Below are 19688 nucleotides of genomic sequence, written 5' to 3' on the forward strand. Positions count from 1 at the left end.
AATGTCTATGTATCAGGCTTATAGATGATCACTTAATTCTTTTTTTTTTGAGATGGGGGAGTCTTGCTTTGTCGCCCAGGCTGGAGTGCAATGGTGTGATCTTGGCTCATTACAACCTCCACCTCCCAGGTTAAAGTGATTCTTGTGCCTCAGCCCCCTGAGTAGCTGGGATTACAGGCATACACCACCACACCTGGCTAATTTTTGTATTTTTAGTACAGATGGGGTTTTGCCATGTTGGCCAGGCTGGTCTCAAATTCCTGACCTCAAGTGATCTGCCCACCTTGGCCTCCCAAAGTGCTGGGATTACAGATGTGAACCACCACTCTCGGCTGATTACTTAATTCTTAAAACAATCATGCAAGATACATGACTATAGTCATTTTTTATTTTATTTTATTTTATTTTGAGACAGAGTTTCACTCTTGTTGCCTAGGCTGGAGTGCAATGGCGTGATCTCAGCTCACCACAATCTCTGTCTCTTGGGTTCAAGCGCTTCTCCTGCTTCAGCCTCCCGAGTAGCTGGGATTACAGGAACACACCACCATGCCTGGCTTTGTGTTTTTAGTAGAGACGGGGTTTCTCCATGTTGGTCAGGCTGGTTTCGAACTCCCGACCTCAGGTGATCTGCCTGCCTTGGCCTCCCAAAGTGCTGGGATTACAGGCATGAGCCACCGTGCCCAGCCGATTAAACCCATTTTTTAAAGAATGGAGGCTCAGACGAGTGAAGACACTTAACTAAACTTGCAAATCCTAAGTGCATGAGCCAAATGCAGATTCTTTCCAAAGGCTGCTACCTCCTCTGCCTCGTGCCTTCCTAAAGTGCTCTCCAATTCCAAACTCAGGCTGTTTGGAACCACAGGCTCTCATGGCAGCTCTGGGAGAGAAGGACAAGCTGTCTCCTCACGTTAGTGGTCTGTTCTGCTGTTTCCTGTGCATTCTGGAACATTCAACCCAAGTGTGGCCGCTTGAGTGCAGTGGTAATGCTGCTGCTGACCTCCCTGGCGTCACTGACTGTGACAGGTCCCGCTGAGGCTTTCCAGGCCTTGTCTCATTACATCCTCACACCGCTCTAGGACAGAGGAACTGAGGCATAGAGAGCTTAATCTGCCTTATTGAGATCATACATAAACTTGGTATTTTTTTGGTGCTTTGTGGTTTCCTGTGCCCTTTTCAAGGAGGGGGAAATTGTGCCTATGATAGGCCTACATTTTTCCTGATCCTTTGGTCAGAACTCATGTTAGCTGAATTTAAAAGCATTCAATGACAAGATTTTCTGAAGAGGTAATGTTCTCTCCCTCAGATGCACTCTGGTTGAAAGTGGAGGCCGGGCGCGGTGGCTCAAGCCTGTAATCCCAGCACTTTGGGAGGCCGAGACGGGCAGATCACGAGGTCAGGAGATCGAGACCATCTTGGCTAACACGGTGAAACCCTGTCTCTACTAAAAAATACAAAAAACTAGCCGGGCGAGGTGGCGGGTGCCTGTAGTCCCAGCTGCTCAGGAGGCTGAGTCAGGAGAATGGCGTAACCCCGGGAGGTGGAGCTTGCAGTGAGTTGAGATCCGGTCACTGCACTCCAGCCTGGGCGACAGAGCAAGACTCCGTCTCAAAAAAAAAAAAAAAAAAAAAGAAAGCGGATCACACAGATGAGCTATACTGGATCTGTGCACTATAGCGGAATAGCAGGGTAGGGATTAACCAGGCTGGATCCAGACCACCAGGGTTTGCATTCTAGTTCTGCCCTTCGTTAATGATGCAACCTTGGGCAAGTCACGCATAACTCCCATGCCTTATTTCGTCATCTGCAAAATGGAAAAACAGTACCTACACCTCATTAGGATGTGGGGAAGACTGAGTTTATCTAAAGAGATGCTGTCCAATGGAACTTTCTGTGATGATGTAAATATTCTATTCTCTGTTGTCCAACAAAGTAGCCACACCAAGCGTCTGGCTGCCAGACTCTTTTTTTTTAGATGGAGTCTCACTTTGTTGACCAGGCTGGAGCACAGTGGCGCAATCGCAACCTTGACCTCTTGGGTCCAAATGATTCTCCTGCCTCAGTCTCCTGAGTAGCTGGGACTACAGGTGTGCACCACCACGCCCTGCTCATTTTTGTATTTTTAGTAGAGACAGGGATTTCACCACATTGGCCAGGCTGGTTTCAAACTCCTGACCTCAACTGATCCGCCTGCCTCAGCCTTTCAAAGTGCTGGGATTACAGGCACGAGCCACCGCGCCCGGCCTTAGGTGCCAGACTTACAGATGATCACTTAATTCTTGAAACAATCACGCAAAATAGGTATGGTTATGCCGTTTTTAAAGAACTGAGGCTCAGTGGAGTGACCACACTCTTCTGTAGCTATTGTGGCCACATGTAGCTATCAAACACTTGAAATGTGTGGCTAATGTGTCTGAAAAATTTTTCATTTTATTTTTTGTTTGAATTAAAATAAACTGTCCCCATGAGGCTAGTGTCTACCAAGTTGGGCAGCACAATCTAAAGCATTTAGAACCATGGCTAGAGCTATGTGTTTACTATCATTGCTTCAATACGGAGAGTCATCCAAGGGTTCATTTGCTCCCAGGTAAAATGTAACTGCTGTGGCCAGTGCTCACTTTGTACTGCTGGAATAATTTAACAATTTTCTTCAACTGCCATCATCATTATGCCATTTTACATCTTCATAGCATTTATCACTCTCTAAAATTAGGTCGCTTATTTATCTCTCTTACCTTACTAGCTTTGTAAACTCCAGGAGAACAAGGACTTTTCTGTCTTGTTCCCTGCTATTTCCCCGCCACCTACAATAATGGTGCCTCTGGAAACCTGGGCTGGCCCTTTAAGAAAGGCTTCTTTCTAGGAGTTGCACATTAGTGGTGATCTCACTCAGCATCCTCCCCGACCTCATCATTAGGTGCTATGCTGTATCTTGTATTAGTGAGCAGGAGAGGGCTTAGAACAATTTCTCTGATTGCCATAGATAGCTCAAAAATAAAAAGAGTAAAAAATTATCAAGCCACCTACAAATTAAAATTTCATTTCTGTGGAAAGGAAAATGTGGGCTTGTTCAGGACTTCCTAGAGTTTGTGACATACGGTATCTTCTCTGGTGCAGCTTACTGACACCTGGAAATTTCTCTTACGAGCCAAGTATGTGAATTGTCAATGCTAAGCCTGTGACACGGCACTGAAGCTGAGATGCGGCCATGGTGCATGTAAGCTCATGATTCAGATCATGCTTCATGAGCTCCTCAGTGGCACTCAGCAGCTCAGAAACTCAGGAAACGCCTGTCATAAGCTTGGATGATGCTTTTCTTGGTCTGTGACACAGTGAGAAAAACGAGGACAATGCAGTGAGTTTTCCATAAAGCTAACTTTATTAGACTCAAAGGACAATTCTTCATTTTCATTTTAGAACTGCCAAATTTAAAAGCGCACTGTCCCATGAATTCCAAAGCCTAGGAGCCACTCTAATCACTAGGAGGTTATGGGGATCGCCAGGAGCTTAACGTCATCATTGATTTTGTTTTTTAATTTGCTTTTTGAAGTTTACAAGGCCTTTACAATAGGCTAAGCAATTGATTCTCCTTTTAAATATGCATCTGGAGGTGAAAGATCAAGCCAGCATATGTTTCTAAAGTGCTCACTGTGTACTCAGTCCTATGCTTACAATTTACTTGGGGATATGAGACTCAGCCACTAAAGTACAAAGAAAACAATATATAATTAAATCCTCACGAGGCATACACCAAGCACAGGAGCCAGGGGAGGGCTGTCCATTAAGGGTGAAGAGCTGCCCATGACAGCACTGGCAGCTCTCTCTTATCTACCTGTCTCTCCTGCCCCAGGCTGCATAAATCCCTGGAAGAAAGGGGCCGGCCTCAATTATTTATTGTAGCATTCCTGGTACCTATCTGTTGCCAGACACATGGAGGTACCTAATGAGTGAATAAGGACTGGAGTGACAAAGGTTTTACTCTGAAGAGGTTGGAATTAAACTGAGCCTCAAAGGATGGGCGGAGTTGGGTCAGGAGGAAGCGTTTCTGGGGAAGTAAATACGAATGAAGCTTTAGAAGGAACATGACACCATTAAACTATCTGATATGGAAAGAACATTCTGGGGAATGGTGCAAAATAAGGTTAGATAGAAAAGTTAGTGTCAGATTTAAGTTGTATATTAAAAGCTGCTCAGAAAAGTCGAGATGGAAAAGATAAAAAATGGGGAAAAGCTGAGGTTTTACTCAATAGAGGCAAAATCCCCACTTAAGGGAGTTTAGTCCGGCAGGGATGATGCAGGATGAAGCAGACAGAAACTGCAGTAGCAACACAGCCTTTAGCTCCAGGGAAGAAGAACGAACACGGAATCACCTTTTACCAAGGGCTCGGTGCCAGGCGCCATGCTACGTACTTGATCAACACTCTAAGGAGCAGATATTCTTACTCACTTCACACGTTAGCAAACAAGCTTGGAGGGTTAAATAACTTCCTTAAAGTCACACCTAGTAAGAGGCAGAGCTGGGGTCATCCCAAACCAGTCTGACTCCAAAGCCTATGATCTTAACTAGATAATATACTGTCCCTAAATGAAGACAAAATGCCGCAACCCTCTTAAACGTAAAAGTGCATATGCTGCACAGCCTGAACACCATTTGGCCAACATTCCATTTGTTAAACATTCTCTTTTGCCCTTTTCTTTCCCCATATTTTAAGCTGTAAGCTTCTCAGGTCTACTCTTTTGTGCCAGATGCTAATATAATTCCAGTGCTTATTCTTGATGCTGCGGCTTGTGAAAAAAAAATTCAGAAGAAGAGAAAATGCTTCTTCTCTCCTAAAGCTGCAGAAAAACAGACACCATTTTGGGTTAAAAAGCTAGTTCTCTTAAAGAGCTACAAGCTTACTCTGCTATTCTGTGTGGAAATGTGTAAAAATGTACAATTCTGTTTTGTTTGTACTACCGAACATTTTAAGACACCTGGGCTTTAGAGATTGTTGCTGAATCCTTTAAAATACAGCTCTGAACTTCTAAATGTCTGCTTTTTAAACTGGTTGCCTTATTTACTAACTTGTTAATAATACAGTTTCATGTGGTATCTCTTTTTTGAAGGCATAAACACTTTTAAGGTGTTCTGGTTAGCTGGATAAGTGGCTTGGAGTTTCTCTCGATACAGAAGACTACAACAAATGCAGATACTGACAAATTCTTTATTCAAATGTAGTTTGAGTTTTGCCTGCTTAAGTCAACAACTGATGCCACGATTCAGAAGGCCGAACGGGATGGGGAGTAGAGAGAGGAAAGTGGCGACTCTGTGCTGAGACATAACATCATCTGGCAGTGGCAAGAGTAATCTTCACGTGGGGCCTCGAGAGGAGATGGCCTGCTTCTACAATCTGACTCTAGCCTGCTAAGAACACCATCTACACAGGTTTTTTTTTCCCCCTCAGAGAATCTAGTCGTTGTTTTACGGCTGATGCAAGATACATTTTTTTTTTTAATCCAAAGAACAGATGGAATTAGCGTGTAAGTTTTCTGATATGAGGCAAACTGTAAGCAGTCGGAATTAATGGAAGAACACAGGGTTCTCATCCTCCTGATGAGTCTTGAGTTTGATCAAGTTGGAGCAGTGGTTCTCAGCTGGGACAACTGTGCCCCCAGGGAGCATCTGGTGATGTCTGGAGATGCTTTGGGTTGTCATGAGTGTGTGGGTGGGTGCTACCAGCATCCAGTGGGTAGGGGCCAGGAATGCTGCTAAATGGACCATAATGCACAGGACAGCCCCACAGCAAGGATAATCTGACCCCAAAGGTCAAAAGAGTTTTGGATGAGAAACCCCCAGGGTTAGGGTCAACCTAATTTGAGGTAGGCCTTTTCTCCCCTTTGGACTTGAGGTTTATCCTGGTCTCTCTGGGTTTCCGGGATGGCTAGTAAACGCAGCATATGGCACTCTTGGGAGGGCAAGCTCTCCCCACATGCAGCATCCTTCCTGTACCAGAGAACTGCTAACCCTGGAGGAAAAGGCAACCAGCAGGTGAGGGAGCAACAAGAGCCTACTTGAGTGAGCTTCTTCCTTGTATCTTACACGCTTGGCGAAGCAGGAGTGCAGAAAGGGACTACTTTACCTGTTTAGCTAAAACGGCTGGAACACTGGATCAGCATTTCCTTGCTTTCTTTTGCTTGGAAGAAAAAGGACTGCAAATAAACTCCAAATTGCCTAAGAATGTAATAATTTTCTTCCCATTTCTTAATAATGTGAGATTTTGCTTTTCTTGTATGAACGTTAACGTGACCTGAGAACTGAAGAGGGTGAGTGCAAGATAATTCTGAAATGCAATAGGGACTCCAGTGTTATGGTTATAAAGCTGCATATTTCTACAGAAATTAAGTGGACATATTGAAGCTGACCTAGGTGTACAGTTTCCACAGGAGTACTCTATCTAAGACAAGCAGGAAATCTCTAGGAAACTTTGATGTTTAAAGGCTTTAATATTTCTTCAATGCAAAGAGTTTTGTTTTTAAGGACTTCACTAAATATGTAAACCTTAGGAGAATTTTAAAGACTCCCAATAAATTTATGAAATCATGTCAAAACTCCTAATATTTTATATATACTAGCACTTTAAGAAAGCTTTCCAGGCTGGGAGAAATGAAAGTACAGGCTCCGTGGTCACCAGGAAACCCTGTGTACAACAGCCATAATTTGAACTTTGTGATTTGCACAAATATACTGGAGAAGTTGAAGTAATTAGTGTTGCGCTGGTAAATCTTAAAATGGTTTTCTACTTCGAAAAGGTCTCTTTCAAAATAAAAACAATTGCTCAGGTTATAAAAGCAGTTTAAAAATAAAGTTTAAACATAACAGGTACAAACTGAAAAGTTATTTATCTTTTTTTATAAAGTGTATTAACAACAACAAGGTTATTCCAATATAACACAGAAGACTACATAAAAGAAATTATTCAAGTTCTTAGTACTTTTAAAGAAAATCCTTTCATATCTATTTTTGTGAATTTGGGGGTATAAGAGAAGGTTGTGCCTTCTATGTGGGGGTTGATAGAAAGTATTACAGTTCATTCTTTCTATAAAGGAAGCATCTTCAAGCAGCTTTGAGCCAGACACTGCGGAGGACACATGGAGCACACCAACAAACAAGAGACAAACACTCTCCCCCTGTGGAGCTAATATGTGGGAGCAGGGGCAGGGCACAGACAACCCTGTACATATGGATTCATACAAAAAGCAGAATTTTTTCACAAAGGCTAAATTAAACGGAACTTCCTAAATTCTTGACACTTGCCTTACAGAATAGCTCAATGACTACCTAACACCATGATTTCAGAGTAGATGAATCTAAACATGAGAGTACAAATTAAAGGGAGCTGTAACTTAAGAAACTATTATCGTTATAAATTGCTTTTTAAAAATCCCAGACAGTATTACATGTTATGACAACCAAGAGTCACTCTACTTCCATTAGCTGAATGTTTTAAGATGCCACATTTCTGACAATTTTAAATAACAACTGCATTATTTTTTAACGTAAATTTTGTTTTCTAAAGTTCCTAATTCCCTTTGGACCAACAGAATAGTAAGGCAATTAGTTAATAATATTTACCTAAAAACGAATAAAGAAATTAAAATTCAAATGGAAAAAACATCCCTTGTCACCTGATAATCCCCACGGATGAGCTGCTGGGTCTTTTTTTGAATACTTGTTATTAAAGCTCAAATTATGATGGTAAAATCAATCAATGTATTAGGACACCTGGTATGTTTGGTAACATTTAAAAACTACAATTTTAAATTGCTAAATATATTGCCAGTTAAATACACTGTTTGGAATGACATGTGTGCATGTACGTGTGCATCGAGATACAGTGAGGTGAATCCATAAACACTTGTGTATAATTGAAGAGACAAGACTACCCACTCACAGAAAAGTAAATTGGTCTTTGGGATGCAATCTCTTCTCAATAAAGAGGAATCTTGATTCATCTTGACCTCTGTATATTCTGTCCGGAAGTCAAAGCTTATTGCTCTCACTGGAGTATGAAGTCCTGCTTTTCTTTCTCACTTTTTCATGACTCTGTTGACTATGGACAATTGTGAAAACAGTGAGGGCTGCATGCTCTTGGAGGAGCTTACATTTCTCACAGCCCTCATGTAACTCATGTTGGGCTGTTTTGGAAATATACTTCCTTTGGTGAATAACACGGTCAAGGTTATCTATGGTCAGTCATCTCTCTCAGAGTGAACAGTCCCTTATGGTGGCTCTTTCCCACACTGTCCTGTCCCAGATCAGGCCCCACATCATAGAAGGGACTCTGAAGACTGTCAGGGTTTCAGAGAGCCCCTTGGTAGCTCCAAAGTGCCTTCATCTTGTTCCTGTGTCCCATGGCCTGGTACACACCAACAAGAAGGGATGCCAGGGAAAATTGTATGTGGGTAGCATACTCCAAATTTACCAGTGTAGCTCATCACCACTGTGTGAGTTGTCTGACGTGTCCATTCATGTTGTGGGAAGTAGCCATAAAGACAAAGAAAGCAACTTATCTATGGATGGGGGTGTGGGGCAGGAGGCGGGCATTTATAAGCACATTCAGATTGGTTTTATTCAAATGAGAAAAACAGGTTTTCGTGTGAATGCTTTAGTAATTTCACTGGGTATAGAAGATACATGCAAAGGCTAACACAATGACTGTCAAAAAGACTTCTGAAATATTTTATTTACAGATTTGGTACATTAAGTGTGTCTATTTGGAATAGGAGTCCATAATTTCCAGATTGTAAATAAAGCTGTAAAGCCCTATACATTCATCAATGCCTTCACTGTCTTGTCCACAATCAGAAGAGATGGTAAAATGTCCAAATGGAACTGTGAAAAATAACCTAGCCAGGAATTTTCAGAAACTCGACTGAAGTGGCTGGATTCCCTACCTATAAATGTAAACATGAGAGTTGTGACAAACAAAAATCTGGGATCTTCACCTAAAAAACTGAGTAGGCTTCGGAGGCTTCTGGTTACATCCCCAATGGTAGGACATTCCATGGGAGAGGAAGCTATGTTCTTTTGAAAAATAGCTAAGTCTTGCACACCGATGGAAAGCACTGACGAGGGTGTCTGTCAATATATCTCATTCCCAGGTTCACTCTGTGGTTCAGCAGTCCAAACATCACTTCAACCTTCCTTCAAGGGACTCCACAGTTCTGCTGGCTACTAATGTGCCGAGGATTCCCAGTTTCTTCAGTAGGAACATGCTGACCCCAACGACTTTGACACCTTCTAATTAAACTCAGTTTTCTCTAAACACAGGAATGGCTAATTTGCTGCTTTCCACTTAAATTTCAGACTCAAGATGGTCACTGCACAGGCAGGTCCCACTGGCATCCTGAAACTACTAGGAAAGGCACTCTGCTCTAACCACAGCCTGCTAATGAGTAACATTCAGTGCAGTGCTCTAGAATTAGCCAATGGTCACCCAAAGCTCTGAGTTCCATCCTGCAACAAGGGATGAGACACAAGAACACCTCCAAATAGACAGCTCTCAACCTGTCTCCAAGGTCTCACTTCTGGCTCTGTTTCTACTTGGATATTTATTTTCTCTCTCCCCTAAAAACCTGCCTTTGCCCTCAAACAATATGGTTTGGCTTTGTTCATCTCTGAACTGGGTCCTGATACCACAGCCTTATTGTACTAATAAACTTGTCAAAAACTGACTTGACCCCTTTATTGATGGAAAATAATTCCTCACTTGAAATCTATCACATTGCAGAGGCTGAGGAGGATTACACATCCTTCCTCCCCCGAGAGCAACAGGGCATGTCAATGAACAAGTACCTTAATGCCAGAAAGCTGCTGCTCTATTCCACTAGAACTTTCTGGTCTTGTCACAGGGACTCAACCAAAAGATAAAGATGATTCGGTATCAGATACTGACCTTCCTTGAAAATGACAGGCCAAACCTAGTAACTTCTACTATGTTCTTATCTATGGGAACACAAAACTGAGCAAAAAACCCCAACCTTCCTCCATCTTTCTTATCAATGTGCAAGCCTTGGCTATTTTAAAAATGCATATCTGCCCTAACACGCTACTGGCCACCGAGGCAGAAACACTAGCAGTGCCTTTCATCTGGGTTGATGTGTGTGACAGCTGAAGAGAAAGGAGTTACAAAAAGCCTCCTTCAATGTTTAGGGTATGGCATGAGCCTAACCTCTTATGTTCATTTATCATTAGAAAAATATGGCGATCCTAAGATAATTATGCTATGTATGATAGAGATGGAACTTTCTCTCGGGAACCCAGTGTTTTTACATGTCCTCTACATTATATCAAAGATGGCCTTTTCAGAGTATGATGCCACGGATTTCTAGGTAAAATGTGCAACTTTAAGAAAGAGAGTATTGCAGTAATATTGGGAACGACAATTTACATGCAGCATTAATGCTTAAACAATGTTACCTAAGAAAATGGGCTTTAACGACTTCTCATAAACTCTCTTACTTGCATAGTAAATGAGAAGGGCACAGGATGCATTTAGAAATAGATTGGGGAGGAAATCTGAAGAGCAAAGGATAATGGATTTTATGCAGACCTAAATTTAGTATCTGAAGTGTTGCCAAAGAGGCAACAAAAAGAAAATTTGTAGAAGCACAGTATTATGTGCCTTATACTCCTTTATTAAAAGTTTTCTTCTGTCGTTTTTCCTCCTTATTATAAGCAGCTTTCTCAGGCTTGCTCTATTTGGTGCTAACCAATGGAAGTTTACTGCTCGGTCCTGAGAATTCAGCTAGAATAAAAAATTTCAGAAACAAGGAGAAAACTTACTCCTTCACAGAAGAGTAGACACTTCTTGCTTCGTAGTAAAGTTCTTTCTGATAAAGCAGTAAGCTGGGAATAATGGTGAAAGTATTGATCTCGGTCTGCTCTCCATTGTGGAAATTTGCATGTAAACTGTTTTCTGATTAACAAAGAAGTCTTTTAAGATGTTTGTGTGATCCCTTCAAAAGTCATGGCTAAAAGCTTTAAAATGCAACCTTTAACCTTGAAAATGCTGCTTTCTAACTGGTTGCCTTATTTGCTAATTTGTTGTCCTGGTAATAATATTTAAGTAGTATCTGTGATTTTTTTTCCTGGAAAAATAAGTATTTTTAAGGTTTCATTTTATTTCTTGGTTGGCCAGAAAAACTTGATAATCGTCTCTTTTCCCTTCATGCATACAGCGTAAATAAATGGTATATTCCTTGTTCAAAGTTTGAGGAGTCTTAGTCACTTATCACACCCAAAGTCAGCTAATGGGTAAGAGACACAAACGCATGAGACAAACTCATCTGCTACAGAACAAGAGACAGAAACTACTTTAAAAGACGTTTAAAAAGTCCAGTCCAAGCAGACATTAATTCATAATTGTTTTTTCCTCTTCTTCCTAAACTGGAGAGGTTGGACCTTGGTTTAACTCAATTGGCCTCATTACCGTCTTGCTGCACTTCAATCCTTGTGTATTGGGCACTCGTGTTCACAGGTAACTCTGCTCTGCTTCTTAGCCACAGACTGGAGTCCCAACCTCATTGACCCACTTAATACATGTATTAGATTGACACTCAGTAGCCGAATCTTTGTTATAATAGATAAATTATTATTCCCATTTTTGATAAAACCATCATTCTCAAGATTGGTTTCATACAAACAGGGCACATGTTTTTCTTCTTCAAACACAAAGCTCCAATTCCCCTAAGCTTTTCAGCTTGCTGTAATTCTACTTCTTGGCTTTGTTTTACCTTCAGCTGCCAGCATATTTTAAAAACCATGCAGACATACTGAAAAAACATCCAATGCAACTTAATGTAGGTGGATATGACTGGACTTTTTGCTGTGAAACTTGAGTCATGTTTGAGTAATGAAATAAACAAACTAAAATGCGGAGCAAGCACAAGAATCATCTCTTATTCAGTCTTTTTCTTCTTCTTCTTCTTCTTTTTTTCTTTTTTGAGACGGAGTCTTGCTCTGTCGCCAGGCTGGAGTGCAGTGGCATGACCTCAGCTTACTGCATCCTCCGCCTCCTGGGTTCAAGCGATTCTCCTGCCTCAGCCTCCCGAGTAGCTGGGAATACTGCGCCACCATGACCAGCTAATTTTTGTATTTTTAGTAGAGATGGGGTTTCACCATGTTGGTCAGGATGGTCTTGATCGAGACCTCGTGATCTGCCCGCCTCGCCCTAGCAAAGTGCCAGGATTACAGGAGTGAGCCACTGCACCCAGCCTTATTCAGTATCTTTAAAAAAATGTTTTCAGCCAAGTAAAAGAACGATTCACCTTCACAACTTGCTGGCTCTCCAAAGAATGACTGGCACCATCCTATTTTTTAAAAAGAGCTTTAAAAAAAGACTTTTGTGCTTGCCTTCCTAGAAAAGAGTAATTTTCCTCTTGATTCAATGTTTATTGTAGAAAATAAAAGTCAAAGAAAGAAATACAAATCATGTATAATTAAAAAGAGTCTTTTAAAACACACTGAATTTGAGAGTGCTTTATTCCTGTAATGTGCCATACAAACGCAAAGCAGGACTAAGAATCATCTTTGATAGCAGGTGGGTCTTTAATCTACTAAAAATCTTCCCAGGGTTTGTGTAGGTGTTTGGGGATGTTGCTATGTCCACAACTGTAGAAGCCAGCCTAAGAAAACAAAAAACAAAAGCCACAGTGCTAAAAGTGAAGTACGGAAGTCCTCGAATATAGTTGCCATCGGAATACCTAGGAGTCCATCTCAGAAAGACCGCCCTATACCTGTGATACCTCCTAACAGACATTCAGGCCAAGTGGGGAACCAGCTGATCCCAAAAGCCCCTAGGGAAGGAGCGGCCCCTTCTTTCCACTGCTAGTTCTCACCATAAACAACTTTTGCCTTTACGTGAAAGTGAAATCTGTTTTTCTGTACTAATTACTCAAAATAAATGAAATCCCTTGCCGCATGACAGACCTCCACATATCTGAAGACAATTAGGACACAGCCACTTCCCTGCCCAAATCCTTCTGCAGGTTGAAACATCAGAGCTGAAGATGTGGAAACCGGTGTCATTAGGTTAGCACCTACCTAGCCGGGATGAAACTTCAATCTGACTCAAACGTTTACTGCAACATTGGTGTGTGAAGACACAAAGTCACCTAGTCACTGCCCTTGAAGGATATGGAATTCAGTAAATTTAGTAGATATAATTAATCTTAGTTACCAAATGTGTGCCCACTATGTATTAGAAACTATTTATGGCTGATCTGGTTCCAGATAGAAGGAAAAAAGTTCCACGACTTTTCTTGCTAGATATACGAGAAAATGCTTTTTCAACGTAAGTATTTTTTAAAAGCATCAACACTTTATTAACGTTAGTGTCACTGCAAAGGCATCCTACCAATGAGGTAATTATATTGAGCTCAATTTATCCAAAGATAATTGGGTAAGTTGAGATCAATTTATCCAATTTGGCAATTTATGCAACATGGCAGATGAAAGAGTTATATACCCAAGATGAATGATTCTTTTTTTAAAGAGTTAATAAAAATTTCTAATTTCCAAAAAAACCTATTTGTCAGACTGATGTATTTAAAATGTGTTAGAGTAAAAATCTCACACAAATAATTGTCCTGTACCTTAGATCTTAAATGTGCCTAAACTAAATTCACTGCGTAATTATAATATGCAGAGGAGTAACAAAACTATTTCAAGATTTTTCAGTGATAAGTATAGGTACGCATACCCGTAAATATAATCACTAGTTTTAAAGCCTTCTTCCAAGCATATTTCATGTAAGATGAACAGTTAGCCAAAAGAATTACATACATTTCAAAACATCTTTGGAGGTAAAAGTCACTTCAAACGTTAGCATCTTTTTCCTTACAATGCAACGGCGAGAAAATGCATGGGAATTCTTAATGTGAAAAAAAAAATCATTTTATCAATACCAATGCTCTTTAATTTCAAATGTAAAAGTTTTAAAATGGCAATCCTAGTTTTAATACTCTTACAGGTTTCTGGAAATGCGTAATATGTTAAAGTATTACAGCCTGGTAGCTTGTATTTTGTTACAAAACCAACTACTGCAACCTAAACTACAGAGTACGGTTATATTTTCTCTCTGGCCGCCTAATTTTCATTAGTGGACTAGATCGTACTGCTAAATATCAAAGCTTGAAATGAAACAATACAGGCCAGCATGAAAACCTAAGTTAGAGAAACTCACTCGCGGTAGCAGACGGCAGCCCAGGAGCCAAACCCGGAGCTCTGCTGCGTTTGTGCCTTCTGCTCCGTTTCACGAATCACAAACAAATCGTCAGAGTAAACTAAAGCGCATCAAAGCTTCAGGAAGGGGCTGGCAGGTAGCGTACTTACGGAAAGGCTACCAGGACAGGAGGCGATACAACTTGTCAGGGAGGGTCTCTAAGGTCCCCTGGGTGGTAACATGCATTTAAAAAGGAGATGTGGATTCAAGCCGCCTCCTCCCCACAGCATCCCAGACAAAGCCGGGCTAGGCCCCGGGGCGCTCCTGGTGCACCTGCAATGCGGATCCCTCGCCCTGCGATCCCACCCCGGGGCTGGCAGGAGCGCCCCGGGACCGGCCTCTCCTCCCCCTAGCCACTGGCGTGGGCGCGCGCCGCGGCCGGTCCGCACCCTGGACTAGAGCCCGGGCCGGGGCGCCCCCTCCCCAAAAAGGGCCGGCGGACCCTGCGGGGGCGGGCGCGGCCCGCGCCTCAGGGACCCTCTTCCCCCGATTCCGCCGTCCCCCGAGTTGCCTTCGTCCGGGGCCACCCCTGCCCCTCGCGGAGCTAGCGCGGCTCCCAAGCCCCGGGGGTGGGGCGGGAGGACCCCGTCCCCCATCTCCCCGCGGGGAGGGTTTTTAAAGTCTTCGCCACGAACTCCCGTCCCTGCCCGGCCCCTCCGCCCCGGCGCTGCCAGGTGAGCGGAGCCGGACTCGGCACACCCCGGGCCCCGCCTCACCTGCGGGCGCCGCCGTCGCGTTCCTTCAGGCGGCTGCCCTCTTAGGCTCGGTCCTCCCCACGGGCGACGGCGGGGGCTCGCGGCCCATGGGCTGGGCGGGGCGCGGCGGGCGGGGCTGCCTGGGCTCGGGCGCTGCCCGGAGCCGGGCCGCCGAGGGAGGTCAGTGGGCGCCGCCCGCCCGGCACATCTCGCCCGCTCCCACCCGAGCGCTCGCCGCGGTGCACCCTGGGAGTGGGGCCGGCGGCGAGGCCTGGCCGCGCTGACCCGACGGGCGAGGCGCCGACGCGGCGGCGGGTCTGTGTCTGCCGGGCTGGGCGGGGGCGGCGGGCAGATATTCACTTGGCGAGGCGGGGCGACGCCCCCTTCCGCCCGGCTGTGGCCAGGCAGGGGCCAGGGCCGAGGGTAAGGGAGGGTCGGGCCCGCGGGACGCAGGCGCACAGCTCAGGTGCGGCCGCACTGCGGTTGCCCTGGGTAACGCGGCCTGGGCGGGGGCGCGGGGAGGAGCGAGGGAAGCGAGCGGGAGCGCGCGCGCCGCGCGCGGGGATTGGGGATGGCCGGGCCCGGCAGTGCCGGGGCTGGGGGGCGGGGGCGGAGGCGGGCAGTGGGGGCGCGGGCCGGGCGGCCGCGCATGCGTGCGGTCCCCGCTCCCCCGGGGCTCCCCGGCCTCGTGCGTGCGCACGCGCGCTGTCCCCCGGAGGCGTCTGGGTGTGCGGAGCGCGCGCGCGCGCGGCTCGGAGGCGCACCTGTGAGGTGTCCCTGAGGAGAGGGAGGTGGGTGCGCGGCGCCCGCGGCCTGGGGCGCTGACTCCCCTCACTTGGAGTGAGTTCTCGGCGGCCGGGCTGCAGTCTTTCTTTCTTTCCCGGAGGGGGCTAGGGGCCAGGGGCCGGGGAGCGGGCTGGGGGTGGGAAGGAGGTGGAGTGGATTAAAGAAAAGAAAAACAACCCATCCCGGAGGATGGGCCTCGGGCCGGCCCGGCCCTTGGGGATGGCTGGGAAGGTCAGAGCGGCTCCGCGCAGCCGGGCGGGCCCCGGGCTGAGAAGCCGCCCCTCGGGCCTCGGGCGGTCGGCCGCGGGCCCGCAGTGCTGGGGAGCGGGGCCGGGGGGCGCAGATGGCGGCCGGCGCGAGCGAGGGCTGGGCAGCGGGCAGGGCGAGGCCGGGCGAGGCCCCGCGGGAGCCGGACTCCCGAGCCAGGCTCCATTGTTGTTGGAGCCGAGAAGGGGGAGCGCGGCCGCCCTCGTCGCCCGTGGAGCCGCGCCTTGGAGCCCTTCCAGGCGGATCCCCGGAGAGGCGGTCATGGCCGCGCCAGGGGACCGGGGAGCCGGGCGGCTGCGGAGGAGCCAGCTGCATGGGGTGCTGTGTGTTTTTCAGGGCGCCCTGCGTCCGGCAGAGGAGGCGAGCATCCCGCTCAGGTGATGAGGAACCCCTCGCGCACCCAGCGCAGAAGGCTGCTGCGGCCGGACGCCTCCATTGTTTGACCGCAACAAGGGCCGGATTCTCACCCAGGTAAACTGGCTGCCGGCGCTGTCCGCTTCCCTCTCGACTCCCGCCTCCGCAGGCGTTCTCACCCCTTCCAGGACTCGACTGCAGTTTTCTCACTGTCCCCGGCTTCTCATGGACTCCGTATACCCCCCTCCCAGACATTTTCCCATCCAGATCCATCTCTCCGCCACATCACCTCTTATTTCCCCCAGAACTCGGCTCCTTTGTGAAACCTTTCTTGCCGAACTCTAACAACTAAATCTCCCCGGGAGCCTGCTCCGAACTGTTCTGGTCGCTAGATTGCTTATGGGCTGTCTCACTGCAACAAAGGAGACCAGATACTGAAAAAAGATTTCCGAGCTATTGCCTTCTTCAAGGAACGTTTTCTGATATTTACAGTTTATTGTTTTCTCAAGATGCAACTGTTTTTAGGCATTTTGTCTTCTTAGGGCCCCTATTTCCTTTATAGATGCATAGTTTTTTAAAGCAGGAAATTGACCTTGTTCAACCCACAGGTTAATTTAAAATTTAAAAATTAATTTTAAATTAGAGTAGTACATTTTCTTTGTAAAAACAGCGTATCGCAGAGATGGCATTTTGTCTTTTGACTATCAACCGCTGTCTCTAGGGATGCCGACTATTACGTGTGAGGTGTGTATCCTTCTAGATCTTTTGGGATACTTTTACGTGTGTGCATCTAACATCGTTTTTGACTGCTTTAACAAGGACTGTTGCACCCTTTCAATTTTAGCATATAATGCTTCAAGTTATTTTTTTTAACAACTGCTGCATCATGTTCCATAGTTTCAGTATACCGTGGTTTAGCCGTTTCCCAAATTGATAGTTAAAGTTTTAACTTTAAAACAGCTTTTTCGCCGGTCGTGGTTCTCTGATGAGATGACATTTCGGTGATAGTACAGATACACGCTAATACCGAGATTCGGCATTTATGATGAAGTTCTCTTTTGGTTAAGAAATTTACATGTGGGAGCAGCCATCCCTCCCGTATAGTAGTTGTGACTGTACCTCTTAGAAGTCGTGTGACCTTGGGGAGGACATTGAATGACACCAAACCTCAGTTTTCTTTTCTGTAAATGGCCTGCTCTATCTACTCCATAGAGTTCAGTGATACAGTGCATATGGTTTGTAGAATGTAAAGTAGTATATAAATATTGGTTTTATTAGCCTTTGTGATACAAAAATTATTTGTAATATCATTTATATTTTTTGACGAGATGTGTGTGTATCCTATCACAGAGCACTAGAGATAGTCAACTTTGAATGCTTTTTAATTTGTGATTTTTTAAATTAATTTTTATCAAGTACTGACAATACGTTAGGCTTCGTAAACAATATTTTGCAAAGCATTTTTTCCTAGAGCTTTCTTTTCTTCCTCTTCTTCTTTAAAAAAAAAAAAGAGAGGGAGCGAGAGAGCGAGATAGGGTCTCTTTCCGTTGCCCAGGCTGGACTGTAGTGGCATGATTCTAGCCTCCCCAGTAGTTAGGAATGACTACAACCATGTGCTACCACACCTGGCTGATTTCTTTTATTTTATTTTTGTAAAGACAGGGTCTTACTATCTTGCCGCAACTGGTCTCAAACCCTGGCCTCAAGCAGTCCTCCCAAAGTGTTGGGATTACAAGTGTGAGCCACTGTGCCCAGCCCCTAGTGCTTTCACACCTTAAAAAATAAGGCATATAAATTAGTTGACTGTGAATAAACATATTAGCAAACTGAACACCAGACAATACTCTCACTATAATATTTAATCTTATTTCCTTAAAGTTGTAAGTTGTACATGTATTTTTCTGTGGCAGTAGCAGATTCAGATTAGTTTTTATGTCCTTCAAGGAAAAGGGATTTTTACTAAATTTGCAGGCTGTATCAGAGTTTTAATATTGAGATTTAATATTTTAATCATTTAAATAATGATTGAATGATGTGATGGGTAACATTTTAAGATGTACGAGATACGATTAGGGGCTTTGTATGTATTTTTCTTTCTTTCAGATGTATATGAGTGCCTGCAGTGTGGCCAACAAAATCAACTTGTTCTTTTTCTCTTGAAGCTTATGATCTGTGAGGGGGAGGGGATCGGAATTTAAACACAATCACAACTACACATATGATCACAAACTGTGGTATCTGCTGTGGAAGTTAAGCAGCACCTGCTATGAGGAAGTATAAAAAAGGGGAGACCAAATTTTAGAGTGGAGAAAAGGGGCCTAGGAAAGCCTTTTCTGTATAAATAAGATTTAAGCTGAGATTTGAAGAGTGCGTAGGTGTTAGTGTGGAGGGAAGTGGGGGATAATTTTCCAGACAGAGGAACAGCATGTGGGAAGGCCTCAAAGCAGGGAAAAAGCTTTGCCCATTCCAGGAATTGAAAGAATGAATGTGGATAGACTATGGAGGTGAAGGGGAAGAGTGGCAGGCCAGGGGCCAGATCAAGTAGGGTCTTGTAGGGCAGGTTAAAGTGGTTGTATTTTATCCCGAGTGAAGTGGGAAACCATGATACGGGTTGGGTTTTACAAAGAGGAGTGACATAATCAGATTTGTATCTTTAAACAGCCACTCTAGTCGCTGCATGCAAGATGTGGGGGTGTGTTGGGGCTGGAGAGTAGAAGTGGGGAGACCAAGTAGGCCATCTCAGAGGGCTGTCTGGAAGAGATGTGAGCTTTCCCTTGGAATTCACATTGACTTCACGTTACCAGCTACACGAAGGTCAAGTCAGTGTTTGATTAAAAAAAAAAAAAAATTCCTGGCCAGGCACGGTGGCTCACGCCTGTAATCCAGCACTTTGGGAGGCCAAGGCAAGTGGATCACGAGGTCAGGAGATCGAGACCATCCTGGCTAACACGGTGAAACACCATCTCTACTAAAAATACAAAAAATTAGCCAGGCATGGTGGCAGGTGCCTGTAGTCCCAGCTACTTGGGAGGCTGAGGCAGGAGAATGGCTGAACCCAGGAGGCGGAGCTTGCAATGAGCAGAGATTGGGCCTCTGCACTCCAGCCTGGACGACAGAGCGAGATTCCATTCCGTCTTACAAAAAAAAAAAAAAAATCCTTGTTTCTAATTTTTTAAAAGGGAGCATTAATAAAAGTAGCAATAAAAAGGTACTTTGTATGCAAAAAGTACACAAAAATGTTAAACTAGTTGTCTACACTAAAAAGTATCGGCAGGTCTATCAAGTGAACTGTCGATTCACATCCTGTAACAACTTGTGTGTTGAT

General features: G+C 44.8%; 2 protein-coding genes across 9 annotated transcripts in view; one reads left to right on the plus strand and one right to left on the minus strand.

Annotated features, from left to right (window-relative positions):
• Nucleotides 1-19688, minus strand: part of CCDC92 (coiled-coil domain containing 92) — a 299056-nt gene that overhangs the window by 20215 nt on the left and 259153 nt on the right. Inside the window, exon 2 of one of the 2 annotated variants that reach the window (XM_050748100.1) lies at nucleotides 14978-15186. The gene's annotated coding sequence lies outside the window, so the exon portion shown is untranslated. Of the gene's footprint in view, nucleotides 1-14222; nucleotides 14573-14977; nucleotides 15187-19688 lie in introns of those variants that run through there. The other variant, XM_050748102.1, reaches the window with a different exon arrangement.
• The window catches only part of ZNF664 (zinc finger protein 664), a 40122-nt gene continuing 36020 nt past the window's right edge, over nucleotides 15587-19688 (plus strand). For 4 of the 7 annotated variants that reach the window (XM_050748151.1, XM_050748150.1, XM_050748152.1 and 1 more), the window contains exons 1-2: nucleotides 15587-15747; nucleotides 16346-16480. The gene's annotated coding sequence lies outside the window, so the exon portion shown is untranslated. Of the gene's footprint in view, nucleotides 15797-16345; nucleotides 16481-19688 lie in introns of all 7 variants that reach the window. The other 3 variants (XM_050748148.1, XM_050748153.1, XM_050748154.1) reach the window with 1 other exon arrangement.

This window comes from Macaca thibetana, chromosome 11 (genome assembly GCF_024542745.1).
Source record: "Macaca thibetana thibetana isolate TM-01 chromosome 11, ASM2454274v1, whole genome shotgun sequence".
NCBI lineage: Eukaryota > Metazoa > Chordata > Mammalia > Primates > Cercopithecidae > Macaca > Macaca thibetana.